The sequence below is a fragment of the Macaca thibetana genome, chromosome 4 (assembly GCF_024542745.1).
Source record: "Macaca thibetana thibetana isolate TM-01 chromosome 4, ASM2454274v1, whole genome shotgun sequence".
NCBI lineage: Eukaryota > Metazoa > Chordata > Mammalia > Primates > Cercopithecidae > Macaca > Macaca thibetana.
Window position 1 is genome coordinate 27,335,790 of NC_065581.1, and position 16,655 is coordinate 27,352,444.

At 40.3% G+C, this 16,655-nt stretch overlaps 3 non-coding genes across 3 annotated transcripts; 1 reads left to right on the top strand and 2 right to left on the bottom strand.

The window, feature by feature from the left end:
* Nucleotides 1-777: 777 nt before the first annotated feature.
* TRNAS-AGA (transfer RNA serine (anticodon AGA)) lies at nt 778-859 on the bottom strand. The gene has a single exon. It is a non-coding gene; the product is annotated as a tRNA-Ser (tRNA).
* Nucleotides 860-4,681: 3,822 nt separating this feature from the next.
* Nucleotides 4,682-4,763, top strand: TRNAS-UGA (transfer RNA serine (anticodon UGA)). The gene has a single exon. It is a non-coding gene; the product is annotated as a tRNA-Ser (tRNA).
* Nucleotides 4,764-12,179: 7,416 nt separating this feature from the next.
* TRNAS-AGA (transfer RNA serine (anticodon AGA)) lies at nt 12,180-12,261 on the bottom strand. Its single transcript has one exon. It is a non-coding gene; the product is annotated as a tRNA-Ser (tRNA).
* Between the last annotated feature and the right edge of the window lie 4,394 nt (nt 12,262-16,655).

Here is a 16,655-nt window from a genome sequence, read left to right on the forward strand (position 1 = left end):
CCACCAAGCTTCCAAGGGAGTGATAGAATTCCCCTAGGAATTCCTTAAAAATTACTCAACTGTGGCTAGCATTCCTTTGACCAATGCATTATTTAACCCATAGTTGTTAATCACACAATGTGATTCTGCACCTGAGGTGATTATCCTTCCGTGCTCTAAATATAGTCACACATCACTTTCTTTTCAGTCCCTCTTGCCTCATTATCGTCCTGGACACCTGGACAAGCCAGTCTGGCTTGAAGTCGTCAATTCGTTTTTACATGATTTCAAGGAAAATTGCTTTACTTAATATATTTAATTGTTTAGTTGTTTGCTTAATAATGCCCAAGTTATTCCCATCTTGGCGACCATATCTGAGTCTTTGCTTTCACTTGTATTTGATCCTGGATTTCCTGGAATTTCCTTTTCGGTATGAATGAGAATATTTACTTGACTGAAGTAGATCCCTAACAAGGGAACAATTCTGTGAGACACAAACACTCCTAGCAACATTTTTAAAGGAAAGCTGCCTTCAAAACAGGGCATCGATTGCAGGAAACACGATAGCATCACCTTGGCTCTTCTTGGGGGTAAAACACCAGTAAGACTCTGGTCGAATTAACTTTTTTTTTTTTTTTCAAATAAGTGCACATTTTCCTCATTGTTTCAGGAAGGTGGCAGAATATTTTTAGTGGGCATATAAAGAGAAAAAGTCTGATCAGGCTTCTTCCTGGAAGATAAAGTCAGGATATCCCATCTGATAAGGTGTTACATCCCCTTTGCAAAGGGAAACGTTATCGTAGTCGGCAGGATTCGAACCTGCGCGGGGAAACCCCAATGGATTTCTAGTCCATCGCCTTAACCACTCGGCCACGACTACATAAAGAACACTTTGCTCATTAGCATAAATCACTGTACTGAACTATAGCTCTCTTGGAAAGGTCAAATTCTCTGCCAGAAATTGTATTTGCTGTCAATGTTTCTTATTCTTTGGCATTAGTTAGATGATTATCATGCTGTTGTTTCAAACTGACAAGTAACACTTTATCCTTGGACCTGGGAGGACCCCTTCTTCTGACGTTCTGATGGAAGGAAACGAAGCAGGATGCATTTCCAGAGATCAAGCTTCCTGCTCCTTCAGGAGATGGGGATGCAGGAGACACCCGCAACAACAGGGACACACTCTAACATTCGCTGCAAATCTTTGACTTATAGTGACGATTTGAACAACCTCAAATGGCCATCGATGTTTGATGTTTAAAATAAATTTTGGAAAATCCATAGAATGGAAGCTTCTGCAAGTGATAAAAGGAATGAGATGCGCTTCTATAATGCTGATATGATATGTACTCCAGGATATTCTTTTAGCAAAATCACGTTAGTCACTAACATGTATATAAGACCTCACATTTTGCAAAATACTCTCATTTTATATCTGGCCTCATTTAGTCTTTACATCACAAATAAGGAAATGAGGGGCTAAAGTAAGTATGCAAACCTACACAGCACCTGAGAATTAGATTTAGATCAGTAACCCAGGCATCTTAGATGATGTTCACTGCTCTTTGCTCATGGACTCTATTTGTGCCTTCAGCATTATTTCTAAGTGCTCTACAGAAGCAATATCAACAAGATTTTAAACATGTTTCTCAGGTATCCATTTGTGAAACTAAACCGGTAAGCAGTGTATGCCAACAGTAAGCCTTAAAAGGGCGAGGCAATTGCCATCATCCAATATTTGTCAGTAAGCCAAAATGTAATTTCTCTATGTACCAGGATGTTACCTTTTAAGGAAGAGTACTCCACAAATATGAAATATGAAACGGGGGAAAAATTAGCTGATCCTGGTGTTAACCATTTTGTACTATCTGAAGCAAGAATCAACCTTATTAATTTAGCTAGATTTATCCTGACATTTATGTGTTTCCGTCTTTTTGCGTTTTTCCGTGCTGGACTCTCCCTAAGATTTTTGGAAACCTGGGTTCTGAATTCTTCCCTTTCCCTGGGCTCGAGTGGCTGGAGGCTTTGGCTCTTAGAAATGGTCTCGCGTCCTTCACCAGAACTTACGGGAATCATATTTGGCTGAAGAGTAGGAGACCTCTCCAGAGTCATCTTTTCCAGTTAGGATAGAAACGAAGCCCCTCCTCACCTCGCAAGCCCGCGCCAGTCTGGTTTTAGCCGTTCCTTTGGAAGAGCAAGTCAGTTGAACGACATCGAAGAGACTCCTGATTTAGATTTTAACTGTACGTAAACGCAGATGACTCCCCACTCTCATGCCTTCCCTTATTTCCCGTTGCTTCTCCCACTGGCATTAACAGGCTTGAGGTTGCTCGGACTCTCAATTCAATACTCCCTTTCTGCGGGTTCGTGAGAATTAGATGTGAACGTGGTGTCCGCGGATATCAGCGACAGTGGGCAAGCTCCAGCGCCCAGGAACTTTGAGTCGCTTGTCTAGGAGTCCTGTATTAAATTGAAACACTAACTACAATATTCTGGTTCTTGATGTGCTCTGAACGAGCTCTTTCACTCGTGAGGAGAGACCTGGACAAGACTGTGAAGACTAACTGCTTCCCAGCGCTCCACGCATCCATTATGAGTTCACCGCAGGATTTTACCTGCAAAAATTTTGCCTAGATTAAGTCATGCTTACTGCCTCTTACTTTTGTCAGTGAACATTACATCACAAACATTTTCCCAGAACTATTACAGTCTTCCAGCATGTCGTTTCTAGTGGCTTGGTAATGATCTATTACGCAGATGGAGCAACAATAATAATAAAGAACTCCCATTTTAATATCTATTTTTCACTATCACAATTAGAAATAAAAATAAAGGTTCCTGTGTAGTATATGTTTTCCTTTGGTTAAGCTTATTTCCTAGCTGGGTACAGTGGTTCACGCCTGTAATTCCAGAACTTTGGGAGGCGGAGATGGAAGTATGGCTTGAGACCAGGGGTTTGAACCAGGAGTTTAAGACCAGGCTGATCAACATAGCGAGGAGCCCCATTTCTATTTATAAAATATAAAACAAACAAACAAACAAATAAAAAGGTTATTTCTCTAGGAGAGTGCTTCTGAAAACTTCAGTGGGCATCAGAACCACCAGGATGGCTTGGGGTTTTTTTATTTTTATTTTTTTATTTTTATTTTTGAGACAGTCTTGCTCTGTCTCCCAAGCTAGAGTGCAGTGGTGCGATCTTGGCTCACTGCAACCTCCGCCTCCTAGGTTCAAGAGATTCTCCTACCTCAGCCTCCCTCGTAGCTGGGACTACAGGAGCGTGCCATCAAGCCCGGCTAATTTTTTGTATTTTTGGTAGAGACAGGGTTTCATCGTGTTAGCCAGGGTGGTCTCAATCTGCTGACCTCATGATCCACCTGCCTCAGCCTCCCAAAGTGCTGGGATTACAGGCATGAGCCTCCGCCCCCGGCAGGATGGCTTGTTAAAACAGATTGCTAGACACCCTCCTCCTCCCCCGCGCCCCGCCCCCCTCACCCCCCCAACCTCCCCCCCGCCCACACACACACGCACCACACCACTCTAGTTTCTGATTCTGAGATCGGAGTTCAAGCCCAAGAATATGCATTTCTCCTAAGTTCCCAGGTGGTGCACAGGCTGCTGGGCGAGGACAACACTTTGCGAAGACTGCACAGGGACAAAGAATTTGAAAATAAATTTGCTGTGCCAAAGGTTACAAACCGTTTTTAGCAAGTGCCGCAGAAATAAGACCAAATAATATTTGCAAGACTACAACGAAGGGAACACATTTCTTACTATTTTAGAGGGAAAAACAAATGTGGGAGCGCTTTCACTGTCAGAGACATTGTCGGCCTCGGTCATAGAGATCACTTTCCCTGGAATTCGTAGACTTTCCCCCTGACTTTTGTCTAAAAAGAAATCTGATTTAAGTTTACCCTTATTATCCCACTCTGACAATACTGTAGTATCTGAAGCAAGAATCAACCTTATTAATTTAGCTAGATTTATCCTGACATTTACGTGTTTTCATCTTTTTGCGTTTTTCTGTGCTGGACTCTCCTTAAGATTTTTGGAAACCTGTGTTCTGAGTTCTTCCTTTTCCCTGGGCTCGGGTGGCTGAAGGCTTTGGCTCTTGGGAATGGTCTCGCATCCTTCACCAGACTGACGGGAATTACATTTACCCGAAGAGTCAGAGACCTCTCTAGAGTCATCTTTTCCAGTTAGGACAGAAACGAGCCCCCTCCTCAGCTCGCACGCCCGCGCCAGTCCGGTTTTAGCCGTTCTTTCGGAAGAGTAAGTCAGTTGAATGTTATCGAAGAGGCTCCTGATTTCGATTTTAACTGTACATAAACGCAGATGACCCCCCACTCTCGTGCCTTCCCTCATTTCTCGTTGCTTCTCCCATTGACATTGAGAGGCTTGAGGTTGCTTGGACTCTCAATTCAATACTCCTTTTTGCTGGTTCGTGAGAATTAGGTGTGAACGTGGTGTCCGCGGATTTCAGCGGCTAGTGGGCAAGTTCCAGCGCCCAGGCACTTTGAGTCTTTTGTCTAGGAGTCCTGTATTGAATTGCAATCCTAGGCACTAAGTTCTGGTTATTGATGTGCTCTAAATGAGCCCTTTCATTCGTGAGCAGAGGCCTTGACGAGACTGAAGACCAACTGCTTCCAAGCGCTCCACACATCCATTATAAGTTCATCATAGCCGTCAACTAAGATATAGGCTGGTAGTCGTGGCCGAGTGGTTAAGGCGATGGACTTGAAATCCATTGGGGTTTCCCCGCGCAGGTTCGAATCCTGCCGACTACGGTTTTACCAGGTACAGTTACCACCTTTCCTTAGGTTTCCTCAGCTAAATTAATCAAAACTTATCCAAATTCCTGTGCTCCATTTGCTGCTCTCCTAGGCAATCCTCCCACTGCATATTCAAATGATATCCTCTTTACTCAGTGAATGGAGACTACCTTATGTTGCAGTTACTTCAAAACTGGTATAAATCCCTCTGATCACAGCCAGCAAGACTTCAGCTTGTCCTGCACTAAATAGCATTTGTATCCTTATAACTACTGTCAACTCAAAAGAAGTCAGGATTCACAAAAAGCTTTACCACTAACAGGTAATTTTCATTAAATACTTAGTACGTTCCAAGACATGAGTTAAGCACCAACAGCATATTTTCATCTGCATTTTACAGATGAAGAAACCACCCAATGTTACACAATGAAATGGTATTTTAACTGAGGACTTCCAGATGGGGTTGTGAATTCAAGTTCTATAAATTCCACTGGGGGCATCCCCCAAATTATCAGGTTGTTAGCAGATTCAAAGTTAGATTTATTAGTACCCAAAAGGGATAAATAGTAAGTCCTATTTTTCAAGTACTTACTACACATCACCATCAAGGTCTTTACATGGTTTGTAATTTGTAAACCCTCACAACATAGTCATTATACAGACTGGAAGGTCCACAGGCATATATATGTGGCCAAGGTCTCACAGTGAGACGGCGGTAAGTTATAACTTGAGTATCGCTTGATTTTGACTCCAAGACCACGGCACCCAACAGGGGTCTCAGTCTTCTACCTGTACCGGCAATTAACACCACCACCACCACCACCACCACCACCTATCTCTAACATTCAGAGTTAGTTCACTGTTCTGACATCATTCTATTTCTGTTGGTAATGAGGCCACAAAGTGGTATGATTTTAGCCGTTGGGTTTAGCCTGGGGTGGGATATTGCTGCCCATGGGGTGTTTGACGCTTGAATTATCTTTGATGTAGGGCATACCGCTCATCAGTCCACGGGAGTTTGTCTGTTTTTGAGCAGGGTGTTTCTTAACAGTTTATAAAGAGCTTGCCAACACATTAGACCATTTAAGCTACTGAACACTGGAGCTTGATAGCAAAGAATACTTTTTCAACCAACAGGATTTGAATGCACAGTACAAGGCTGGTTTGAGAGAAAGTTAAAGACTATCTTGGCCCGAGAGATGGAAAGAAATTGTAGTTATGCTACATATATTAGAAGTAAGTGAGGTAAAAACAACGACAAAAAAAAAAAAAGAAAAGAAAAGAAAAGCAACTCTACAAAGCAAAGAAATACAAAGTTGCCCAAATTTTGCATTCATAGTAATTAAAATCTCAGCTCTCCTGCATAAAGACCCAAGAGCAGATTATTTTTATCAGCACTTCCCACTTCAGAGGACAAAAATGTTTCCGTGGACTTCACAAATTATTGAAAGAAACAATCCGTTCAGGACAGGTGCGATGGCTCACGCCTGTAATCCCAGTACTTTGGGAGATGGAGGCGGAAGGATAGCCTGAGCCCAGGAGGTCTTCGAGACCACCCTGGGCAAAATAGCGAAAACTCTGTCTCCCTCCAAAAAACAAACAAAAACAAACAAACAAAAATTTAGCCGGCTGTGGTGGTGCGCACCTGAAGTCCCAGCTACCTGGGATCACCTGAGCCTGGGGAGGTCGAGGCTGTAGTGAGCTGTGATCCTGGAAAGTGGATTCTATTCCACCTCCTCACCCAGAGGCAGGTATATTGGGACTTGCCTGGCTTCTTGGCCTTTTGACCAAGATCGAGTGTAATATCGGGAGTTGCAGGAATTCATGGAATATATCAGGCCGAAAATTGATTTTGGTAATTTACATAGAGAACGTTTTCCCTGGGGAAACGAAAGGTAGAGAAAATTTATACATATATCCTTGAGTAGGTTCCACCGAGACTTGACCTCGGATAGTTGGATTCAGAGTCCAGAGTGCTAACCATTACACCATGGAACCCCTCTTGGTACCGTTTACCCAACAATTGCTCATGCTGGGTTACAGGCTTTCTACTGCATGCATTTAATGTATCAAAGCAAAAATCTTTAGTTTATGCCCACTCACAACACCCTTTCAAAGAAAACCCTGGGGGATCTATTTATTTATTTTTGCCTATTAAATTGATCCACGAAGTCTCCCTTCCCCCTAACCCCCAACTAACTCAGAAACTTGGTGGTCCTGAGCCTTGCTTTCTTCATTAAGAAAAATTGAGCGACTTTTATACGTATCGGAACTGGACTGAACTTCTTCTATTGTTTCTGCAATTTAATGCTTAAAAGCTAGGTTAAGTGGGCTCTTATAGTCCCCCATAAAAACGGGGAAATTAAGTCTTGGAGAACTCATGTCTTGGGAAATTAAGTCTTGGAGAACTCGTGTCTTGTCTGCAACTCTGCTCAGTTTCAGACACGGGATATTTTTCTCCACATAGGTGAGTTATCAGGTTTACTGCCTCTAGGAAAACAACTTTTAATATCTTGATTCCAGGAAATTCACAAAATTATTGAAGGTTCCGTGCGATCGACTGAGAATTATTTAAATTTGGCCTTCTCTCTATCATGTAAACTATTGTAACAATTAAGAAAAAAAAATTACTTAAGTGAAATTAAGCATAAAGCTGCTAAACAAACATCTCTTCAAATTGAGGCTACGTGATTCACTAACCTCAATATTGTAAATTGGAGGCAAATCTGCACCCACGCATGAAGCTATAATTCTAGTCAAACCAGTTCCCTGTGTCTCTCGGGTCTCGGAGAGGTTATGATGATACAGTTTTGGGAGACTATAGACACAGCCATTTGTAGGACAGGTGGAGTCAGCTAGGTTAGGAACTAGGCTCATTTTAAAGCAGAGATTGATTGGAACCTTTACTGCAGCTTCTACTCAGCATCATCCGGAGTTTCTCATAAGATAAATTGTACTTGAATTATATTTTCATCATTTATTTTGAGGAAGGAAACATGTAAAAGTATGTCTAAATGAAAGTATTTATTTGAAGTCCCAATGGATATTCTAAAGCCTGTATAAATTGAACTCAGATTTTTTTCTCCTAGGCTTTTCTTATTGCAGTTGTTCGCTTGGAGGTAGTGTCTGGTATTTCCAAATTATAGCTGTTACATAAGTCATGCTCTATCCAGAATTTCTGGCTTCTAGGACATAAAGAGATAGAGAGGCCACGCACGGTGGCTCACGCCTGTAATCCCAACACTTTGGGAGGCCAAGGCAGGCGGTTCCAGAGGTCAGGAGTTCGAGACCAGCCTGCCCAACATGATGAACCCCGTCTCTACTAAAAACACAAAAATTAGCTGGGCGTGGTGGCGCACGCCTGTAATCCCAGCTACTCAGGAGGCTGAGGCAGAATTGCTTGGACCCGGGAGGCGGAGGTTGCAGTGAGCCGAGATCATTCCACTGCACTCCAACCTGGGTGAGATAGTGCCACTGCACTCCAGCCTGGGCAACAGAGCGAGACTCCACCTCAAAAAAAAAAAAAAGACATGGAGAAAAAAAAAAAAAAAATCCCGGAGTTCGTGGAAGTAAAAGGAGCAGATAAAACCACAATTATAGTGTAATACTTTAGTGTAATATATCTCTCTGAAAAACTAATAAAAACGTAAATGGAAAAATAACTGCAAAGAAAAGTAATGCAGTTCATATAACATACCTATATAGAGAACAGTGCACATATCGACTTCAGGATTCAAACTTTTTTCAGACACACATCAAATTTTCTCAAATTTGACATTTTACCAGACCACGAAGCAATGCTCCAGAAACATAACAGGGTTAGATACATGCTATTATTTCACAGCAATAAAATTGTGCCAGAAATCAAAACAGGAAAATTAAAAATCATATTTATTTGCAAAATGATAAAACACTTCTAAATAATTCATGACTTAAAAAATATCCATCAAAATTAGGACCTATTTTGAAATAAATGATAATAAAAATAGTACATATCAAAATACGTAGTATGTAGCTAGAAATGCATTAAGAAATCCTTAAATACTATAGTATATAAATAAAATAAGAGTAGTGATCTAAGCATGTATTACATGAAATTAGTGACCAATCAGTAATTTACTCCCAAGAGAATTATAGAGAAAGAAATAATGAGGCAAAGAGCAGATATTAATGCATTATTAATGCAAAGAGCAGACATTAATACGAAATAGAGATGATCAGCAAAGTCAATAAAGTGGCCCTCTTTTTATTTTTTTAATTTTTATTGTGATAAAATATACAAAACATAAAAGTTACAACTTCAACCATTTGTACAGTTAAGTGGCATTAAGTATGTTGCATTATTGTGCAACTATCCCCACCATCTATCTCCAGAACTTTTTATATCTTCCCTATACCTGTTAACCAGTAAGTCCCCATTTCTCCTGCATTTTTAGTAACAATAATATCAGGTTTTTGGAAAGAGATTGATAAATTCAGTAAAAAATAATATGAAAGTGAAAAGGACCAAAGTAGCCTAACTCATCTTGAAAAAGGAAAGCAAAATCAGAAGACTTACTTTACCAAACAGAAAGATAGAAAGGTAACGTAATTTTTAAAAACATGACATTGCCCAAAGATAGACAATCACTACACAGAATACAGTCTTTGAATAGATGATAAATATGTAGAAGAAAAAAAAAGTGATCAGATGATTATCTACAAGCAAAAAAATTAAATTTACCTTTTTCGCATTATCCACTAAGCCAATTCCAGATTGACTGTAGATCTGAATATGAAAGTAAGCAAACAAAGCTTGTAGAATACAACATCGGGAAACATCTTTAGACTTTGACCCAAGGAAATATTTTCTAGACTTGATGCTAAAAGTGTTAGTCATAAAGGGCAATCCTTCCCATGTAGATCTTCAAGTCCTTCAGTTTTGAGAATTTTTCTTATATTTCTTGATAAAATTATCCTCCATTTTTCCTTTGTCTTGCTGGAACTCCCAGTAATCAGATGATACTGAATCTCTGGAATGGGTTGTTCAATTTTCTTTCCACTACTGTTTTCCATCTTTGATGTTTTCCTACTGTTTTTGAAGTAATTCTAAACTGTAACTTCCAAATTTTTCATTAACTGTTTTTCCTTTCCCCGCTACTTTATTTCTAGGAGATCTTGTTTTATTATCATAAAAAAAGTATCTCAAGTTCCTATTTCCAGGTGAGATGAAGTGTGTTTTACCATTTTTCTCCTATCAAATAACGCTATAAGTTATGGGCAGAATGCATGAGATAACTATTTGAAGACTCTGATAATAAAAGAGTAAATAAAAGAGTGTAAGGATGGAAAAATAACCAGAATTACCCTGTGTATTCTCCCCAAATTGATTATAGATGTAATGCAATTGCTATCAAAATTCCAGTAGAATTTCTTGGAGACAGAGAAAAGCTGATTCTAAAATTTCTATGGATAGACAAAAGAATTAGAATAGCTAAATCAATTTTGAAAAAATGCAGTGAAAAATCACATTACCTGGTTTTAAGATTTCATACAAACTTCAGTAATCAAGATAGTAAGGTATTGGCAGAAATATAAACATGTATATCTACTGATCAGGACAGAGATTCCAGAAATAAACTTACACAAATATGGCTAATTGGTTTTTGACAAAGGTGCAAATAAAATAAATGAAGAAATTAAAATTGTTCAACAAATAATATTGGGACAATAGGCTATCCATATGCAAAGGAAAGAAGGAAAGCTGAGAAAAGGAGAGAAAGAAATGAAGGAAAAAAAACGTAAGGAAGGCCTGGAAGGAAGAAGTGGAAGGAAAAGTGGAAGGAAGAAAGAAAAGCAATCCTAACATAAATCTCACAATTTATACAAAAATTAACTAAAAATTGATCATACATGCAAATGTAAACATAAAACTATAAAATTGTTAAAAGAAAACATAACAATATCCACATGACCTTGAGTTGGGTGATGAGTTCTTAGATATGGCACTTTCCAAAAGAGAAAAAAGAAATACATTGGACTTAATCAATTTTTAACACATTTGCTCTGCAAAAGAAACCGTTAAGACACTGAAAAAAATAAAGACTGGCAGAAAATATTTGTAAGTCGTGTATCTGATAGAGGAATTGTATATAGAATATATAAACAATCCTTAAAACTCAACAATAAGAAAACAACGCAATAAAAATTGGGTAAAGGCATAAATACTTTACCAAAGAGAGTATAAGGATGGCAAATAAGCACACAAAAAGATATTTGACATCATTAGCCATTATGAAATACAACTTGTTTTTTTTTTTCACAATTGCCCCAAACTGGAAACAAATGTCACACAACACAAATGTCCTTCCATGAGTGCATAAACTGTGGTACATTCGTGCAATGGAATTCTCTTCAAGAGGAAAAAGGAATGAAATTTTGATATTTGTAACAACTAGAAAAAATCTTTTATTATTATTACTATTACTATTATTTTTTGTGTGTGTGATGGAGTCTCGCTCTGTCGCCCAGGCTGGAGTGCAGTGGCGCGATCTCGGCTCACTGCAAGCTCCGCCTCCCGGGTTCCCGCCATTCTCCTGCCTCAGCCTCCCGAGTAGCTGGGACTACAGGCGCCAGCCACCACGCCCGGCTAATTTTTTGTATCTTTAGTAGAGACGGGGTTTCACCGTGTTAGCCAGGATGGTCTTGATCTCCTGACCTCGTGATCCGCCCGCCTCGGCCTCCCAAAGGGCTGGGATTACAGGCGTGAGCCACCGCTTCCGGCCAACTTGGGTAAATTTCAAGGCATTATGCTAAGTAAAGGAAGCTAATCTCAAAAAGTTGCATACTGTATGATTCCATTTCTACGACATTTTCCAAAAGGCCAAAATGTACAAATGGAAAATGTGTTTACGATTGTCAGCTGCTATGTCTGGGATTTGGATGAGACTATAGAGGAATAGTGCTAGGGAGGCTTATGGATTGATAGAACTGATGTGTATCCTGATATGGTAATGACTATGTGTATATACATATAAGTGCTTTTTAAAAGTCAATTTTACTTAATAATTTTTAAAAATACAGATAGCTCCCATTTGTGGCATAGACTATATACACTCCATGGTTTCTCTGAGAAACACTTTCACCAAGCTCTTGAAAGAGCTTACTTTGAGCAGGGTTTGGAGGAAAGAAAACCCGGTGAGACCCTGGAGCACTGCACATTGCCAGTGAAGGAGGATTACTGAGATTACTAGTTCATTAAGTAAACGAACTAGCGACATTTTGACAGCAAACACATACACCGCCAGGGTAGAATTAGAGAGGGGCGAACGATGATATAAGTACTCCTGTACGTTCCGTCTTACATTAACCAGAGGGGGGAAAGATGATACAAGTGCTCCTGTACTTTTCGTATTACATTAACCTGACCCCATTTTAGGGTAAAATTTCAAACGTAGTCGGCAGGATTCGAACCTGCGCGGGGAGACCCCAATGGATTTCTAGTCCATCGCCTTAACCACTCGGCCACGACTACAGAGATGGCAACCAGACTACAGACATGACAGAACTTTGGAAGAACTAAGATGACCATATCCACCACACAAGCATCTTTATTTTGAACAAACCGGATCAATTCAACAACCAGCTCCCCTGGGGACAAATTTGCCTCCTTGCTGGAGTCCTCGAAACTGAAAACAAATTTACTCACCAAGGAGGTGGAGCCAGGCCTTAATCCTACTTTTAAACCTGGGACCTTCTGCTAGACTATGGGACCTTCTGCTAGAACCCCCAGGAGACCAGCCTCCTGGCTGAATGACACTGTTGCTTAATGGATTTCAGAGAAGGAAATGCTCCCTCGTGTGGGGAAAAGAAGGAGAGATCAGACTGTTACTGTGTCTATGCAGAAAGTAGACATAAGAGACTCCATTTTGTTCCGTATTAAGAAAAATTTTTCTGCCTTGAGATGCTGCTAATCTGTAACCCTAGCCCCAATCCTGTGCTAGCAGAGACATGCGCTGTGTTGACTCCAGGTTTAATGGATTTAGGGCTATGCAGGATGTGTTTCGTTAAAAAAGTGCTTGAAGGCAGTATACATGTTAAAAAGTCATCACCATTCTCTAATCTTAAGTACCTAGGGACACAATACACTGCGGAAGGCCGCAGGGACCTCTGCCTAGGAAAGCCAGGTATTGTCCAAGATTTTTCCCCTTGTGATAGCCTGAGATATGGCCTCTTGGGAAGGGAAAGACCTGACCGTTCCCCAGCCCGACATCCGTAAAGAGTCTGTGCTGAGGAGGATTAGTAAAAGAGGGAGGCCTCTTTGCAGTTGAGGTAAGAGGAAGGCATCTGTCTCCTGCTCGTCCCTGGGAATGGAATGTCTCAGTGTAAAACCCGATTCTATGTTCTATTTACTGAGATAGGAGAACACCGCCCTAGAACTAGAGGTAAGACGTGCTAGCGGCAATACTGCTCTTTATTGCACCGAGTTGTTTGTATACGTACTTATCAAGGCACAGCACCTTTCCTTAAACTTATTTATGACGCAGAGACCTTTGTTCACACGTTTTCCTGCTGACCCTTTCCCCACTATTACCCTATTGTCCTGCCACATCCCCCTCTCCGAGATGCTAAGATCAATAAATACTGAGGGAACTCAGAGACCAGTGCCGGCGCGGGTCCTCCGTATGCTGAGCGCCGGTCCCCTGGGCCCACTTTTCTTTCTCCATACTTTGTCTCTGTGTCTCTTTTTTTCCTCAAGTCGCTCATCCCACCTGACGAGAAACGCCCACAGGTGTGGAGGGGCTGGCCACCCCTTCACCCTCAGCTAAGCTGAGGGAGAAAAAAACGATACAGAAAACCTCTGGATCTTATCACTTGGTGTCCCTAAGCCCCAAAATGTAAACCTAAAATATTTATTTCATTATGTTTGGGAAATTGTTTTGCAAATGACAATGCGCTTTCACTTTCCAGACGGGTTAAGAAGAAATTTGCAAGTAAAGCTGGCCCATGAGTTCTTTTCCTGTGAAATCCTAGATCCTAATAGATCCTAGTTTACTTTCTAAAAAATTGACTTCTTGGTTTAATTTTGTGAACAATGCAATGGTTGATCAAACCAAATTTAACCAATAAAGCACATTTCCAGTTCTCCTTTTTACATTTGCAACTCACCAGTTCCTTTAGCAGAATGTCCAGATGCTCTATAGAAATGAAATGAAATGAAATGAAAAAAAAACAAAAACAAACAAAAAACGATAAATGTGGATGCCAGATCCCAAGATGCGTAGATGTGCAGGTCTCATTTCATGGTCAGAAAAATGTTAATGGGCAAAATGAATTTGATGCATCTTGAGAAAGCTAATTGTTTGGTTTTAATATATTATATTTAACCAGAAGTAACAAAGTGCCTTTTACATAGCATTCTATTTAATTCATGTATCACTGAGAAAGGTTTTTTTTCCAGAAAACTAAATCTTTTTCAAGATCAAATAATTTCCTTTTATATGTACCCAGAGAAGTTTAACTATGTCATGACTGACAAACAGAATAAATGTGGTCATGGAAAGTAAGAATGCATCACACTTACTTTCTATATATAGATCTTTATACAGAACCAGGGCATTACTTATGTGTTTTTCTACTGGCCATCTTTGGAAAATGTCCAGTCATTTGCTTTAAAATATTGTTTAATGTATTTCAAATCTTTATTTTCAGCTGGGCCCTAATGTTTTTGTATTTTTAGTACAGATGGGGTTTCACCATGTTGGCCAGGCTGGTCTGAAACCCCTGACCTCAAGTGATGCGCCCCCCTCGGCCTCTCAAAGTGCTTTGATTACAGGCATGAGCCACCAGGCCCAGCCTCAACTGCACTTTTGAATACATAGCAATCCTTTGAGCTAGGGAAGAAGCAGCCCAAGTTAATGCCATTAGAGTCACAGTCCCAGATGATGAGAAAATGAGAGTCAAACCACACTTAATTGGAAAGAAATTGGATTTTTAAAAATCTACAAGCAAAACTGAATCCACTAAAAATTAGATAGCTCAAATTTCTTTTCTTTTCTTTTCTTTTTTTGAGGCGGAGTCTTGCTCTGTTGCCAGACTGGAGTGCAGTGGCGATCTCGGCTCACTGAACCTCCATCTCCTGGGTTCAAGCGATTCTTGTGCCTCAGCCTCCCGAGTAGCGCCCGCCACCACGCCTAGCTAATTTTTGTAGTTTTAGTAGAGACGGGGTTTCACTGTGTTGGCCAGGACGGTCTCTATCTCCTGACCTCGTGATCCGCCCACCTGGGCCTCCCAAAGTGCTGGGATTACAGGTGTGAGCCACCACGCCCAGCCTCAAATTTCATGTTAGTAAGAATTATGTCAAATGCCTCCCTTCTGCAGCCTAGAGACCACAGAGGGAAATTCTTTGATGTAATCTGTACCCTCCCTACCTCGTCCATCACTTTAGAGAATGAGAGCCTTTCTGTGGGCTTCATAAAATACTCAGTAAAAAGCAAAAGTAGATTTGGAGGCTTATTGTCTGGTTTTCAATTCTGAAGAAGGAAGGGTGGGAGAAACGTTCCTGGTGAGAGGAAAGAGATGGAACATCCCTAGTCACAGAAGCTCCCAGTGCCAGCCAACTGCTCTGGCTCAGCCAGAGTCCCTTGAAAATCAATCTCTCTCTCTCTCTCTCTTGCTCTCTCTCTCTCTCTCTCTCTGTGTGTGCGCGCCCCTCTCTCTCTTTTCCTCTCCCTCTCCCTCTTTCCTATTGTCAGTCAAGAGCATCTTCATTAGAAGTTTATGAGATGTTAGTTTATGAGAATATATTAGGATATCCTTCCGTGAGATGATCACCCAATCTAGATGATTCTACAAAATTGTGTTTATTAATTTTGGGAAGTAGATGGAATATTACATAACCAAACCAAACTAGCCTTTCAGACTGGCCATGATATATTAACATTTGTATTATTGCTGATTATAACTAAAGTGGCAGGAGCAAGAACCATACCTCATATGTTCAGTTAAAAGAAATTGGTGATCTAAGATAATGAATTAAGTTCTTTTTTATTGGTGTTTTACGTATCTTGGCAAAGTAGTGCTTCCAAGTCTATTCTTTTCAGGAAAACCAGTGCCCTTGGAGGGAAAGAGAAGGGTCTGATAAAACACTCTCCAGAATGATGTAGATACAGTCTTTTGGTGTGGGGGTTGGGGGCTCAGAAAGTAAGCCGTTGTCGGAGAGGATCGTGGGGACAAGAAACAATTTGACTAAACAACAGTATGAGGAAGGGATGAGGATAATGAGGCCTAAGGAAACGAAATAAACTTGAACATCAAGCAACTGGTAGGGAACGAGTCTGAATTGTACCTATCTATATCCGGCAGCCAATGCCCCCACCCCAATCACCATGATTCTACTCTGCCTTTAATAGTATTTTATGCATATTTTATACTAGCTATAGTAGTTTACTGCCAAATCAAATATTATAGACAAATAAAACAAGAAAAAATCTCCACCTTTTGAGAGTTTGCCCACACAGAAAATCGTCTGTACTAAAAGATTTACAATTAGTATTTGGAGTGTTTGGATTCTCTCCCATAAAAAAAACAAACATCTTGAAGCTATTAAGTAGAGAGAACTACTGTGTTACAGAATGGAGAATGAACAGTGAATGAAAATTGTTTACCGTCGCCAAGGTTTAGTACCTTGTAAAAAGTAAAAAAGAAATCACTTATAACTCAGAAGTGTTTGCCAAGTGGTTACCAAGGCAAAGAGATTTCTCCTAATTCTTAGTCTTATATATACCTCATATTCTATGTCATATAATATATATCACTTTACATTTACTTCCAATGCTTTTCCTTCGTCCAGAAGAAAAAAATAAAGGGAATAAATTATGAGAGGGAGGGAAGAGGAAGTCTAGATTGTGAAGAAAACTGAAGGAAGAC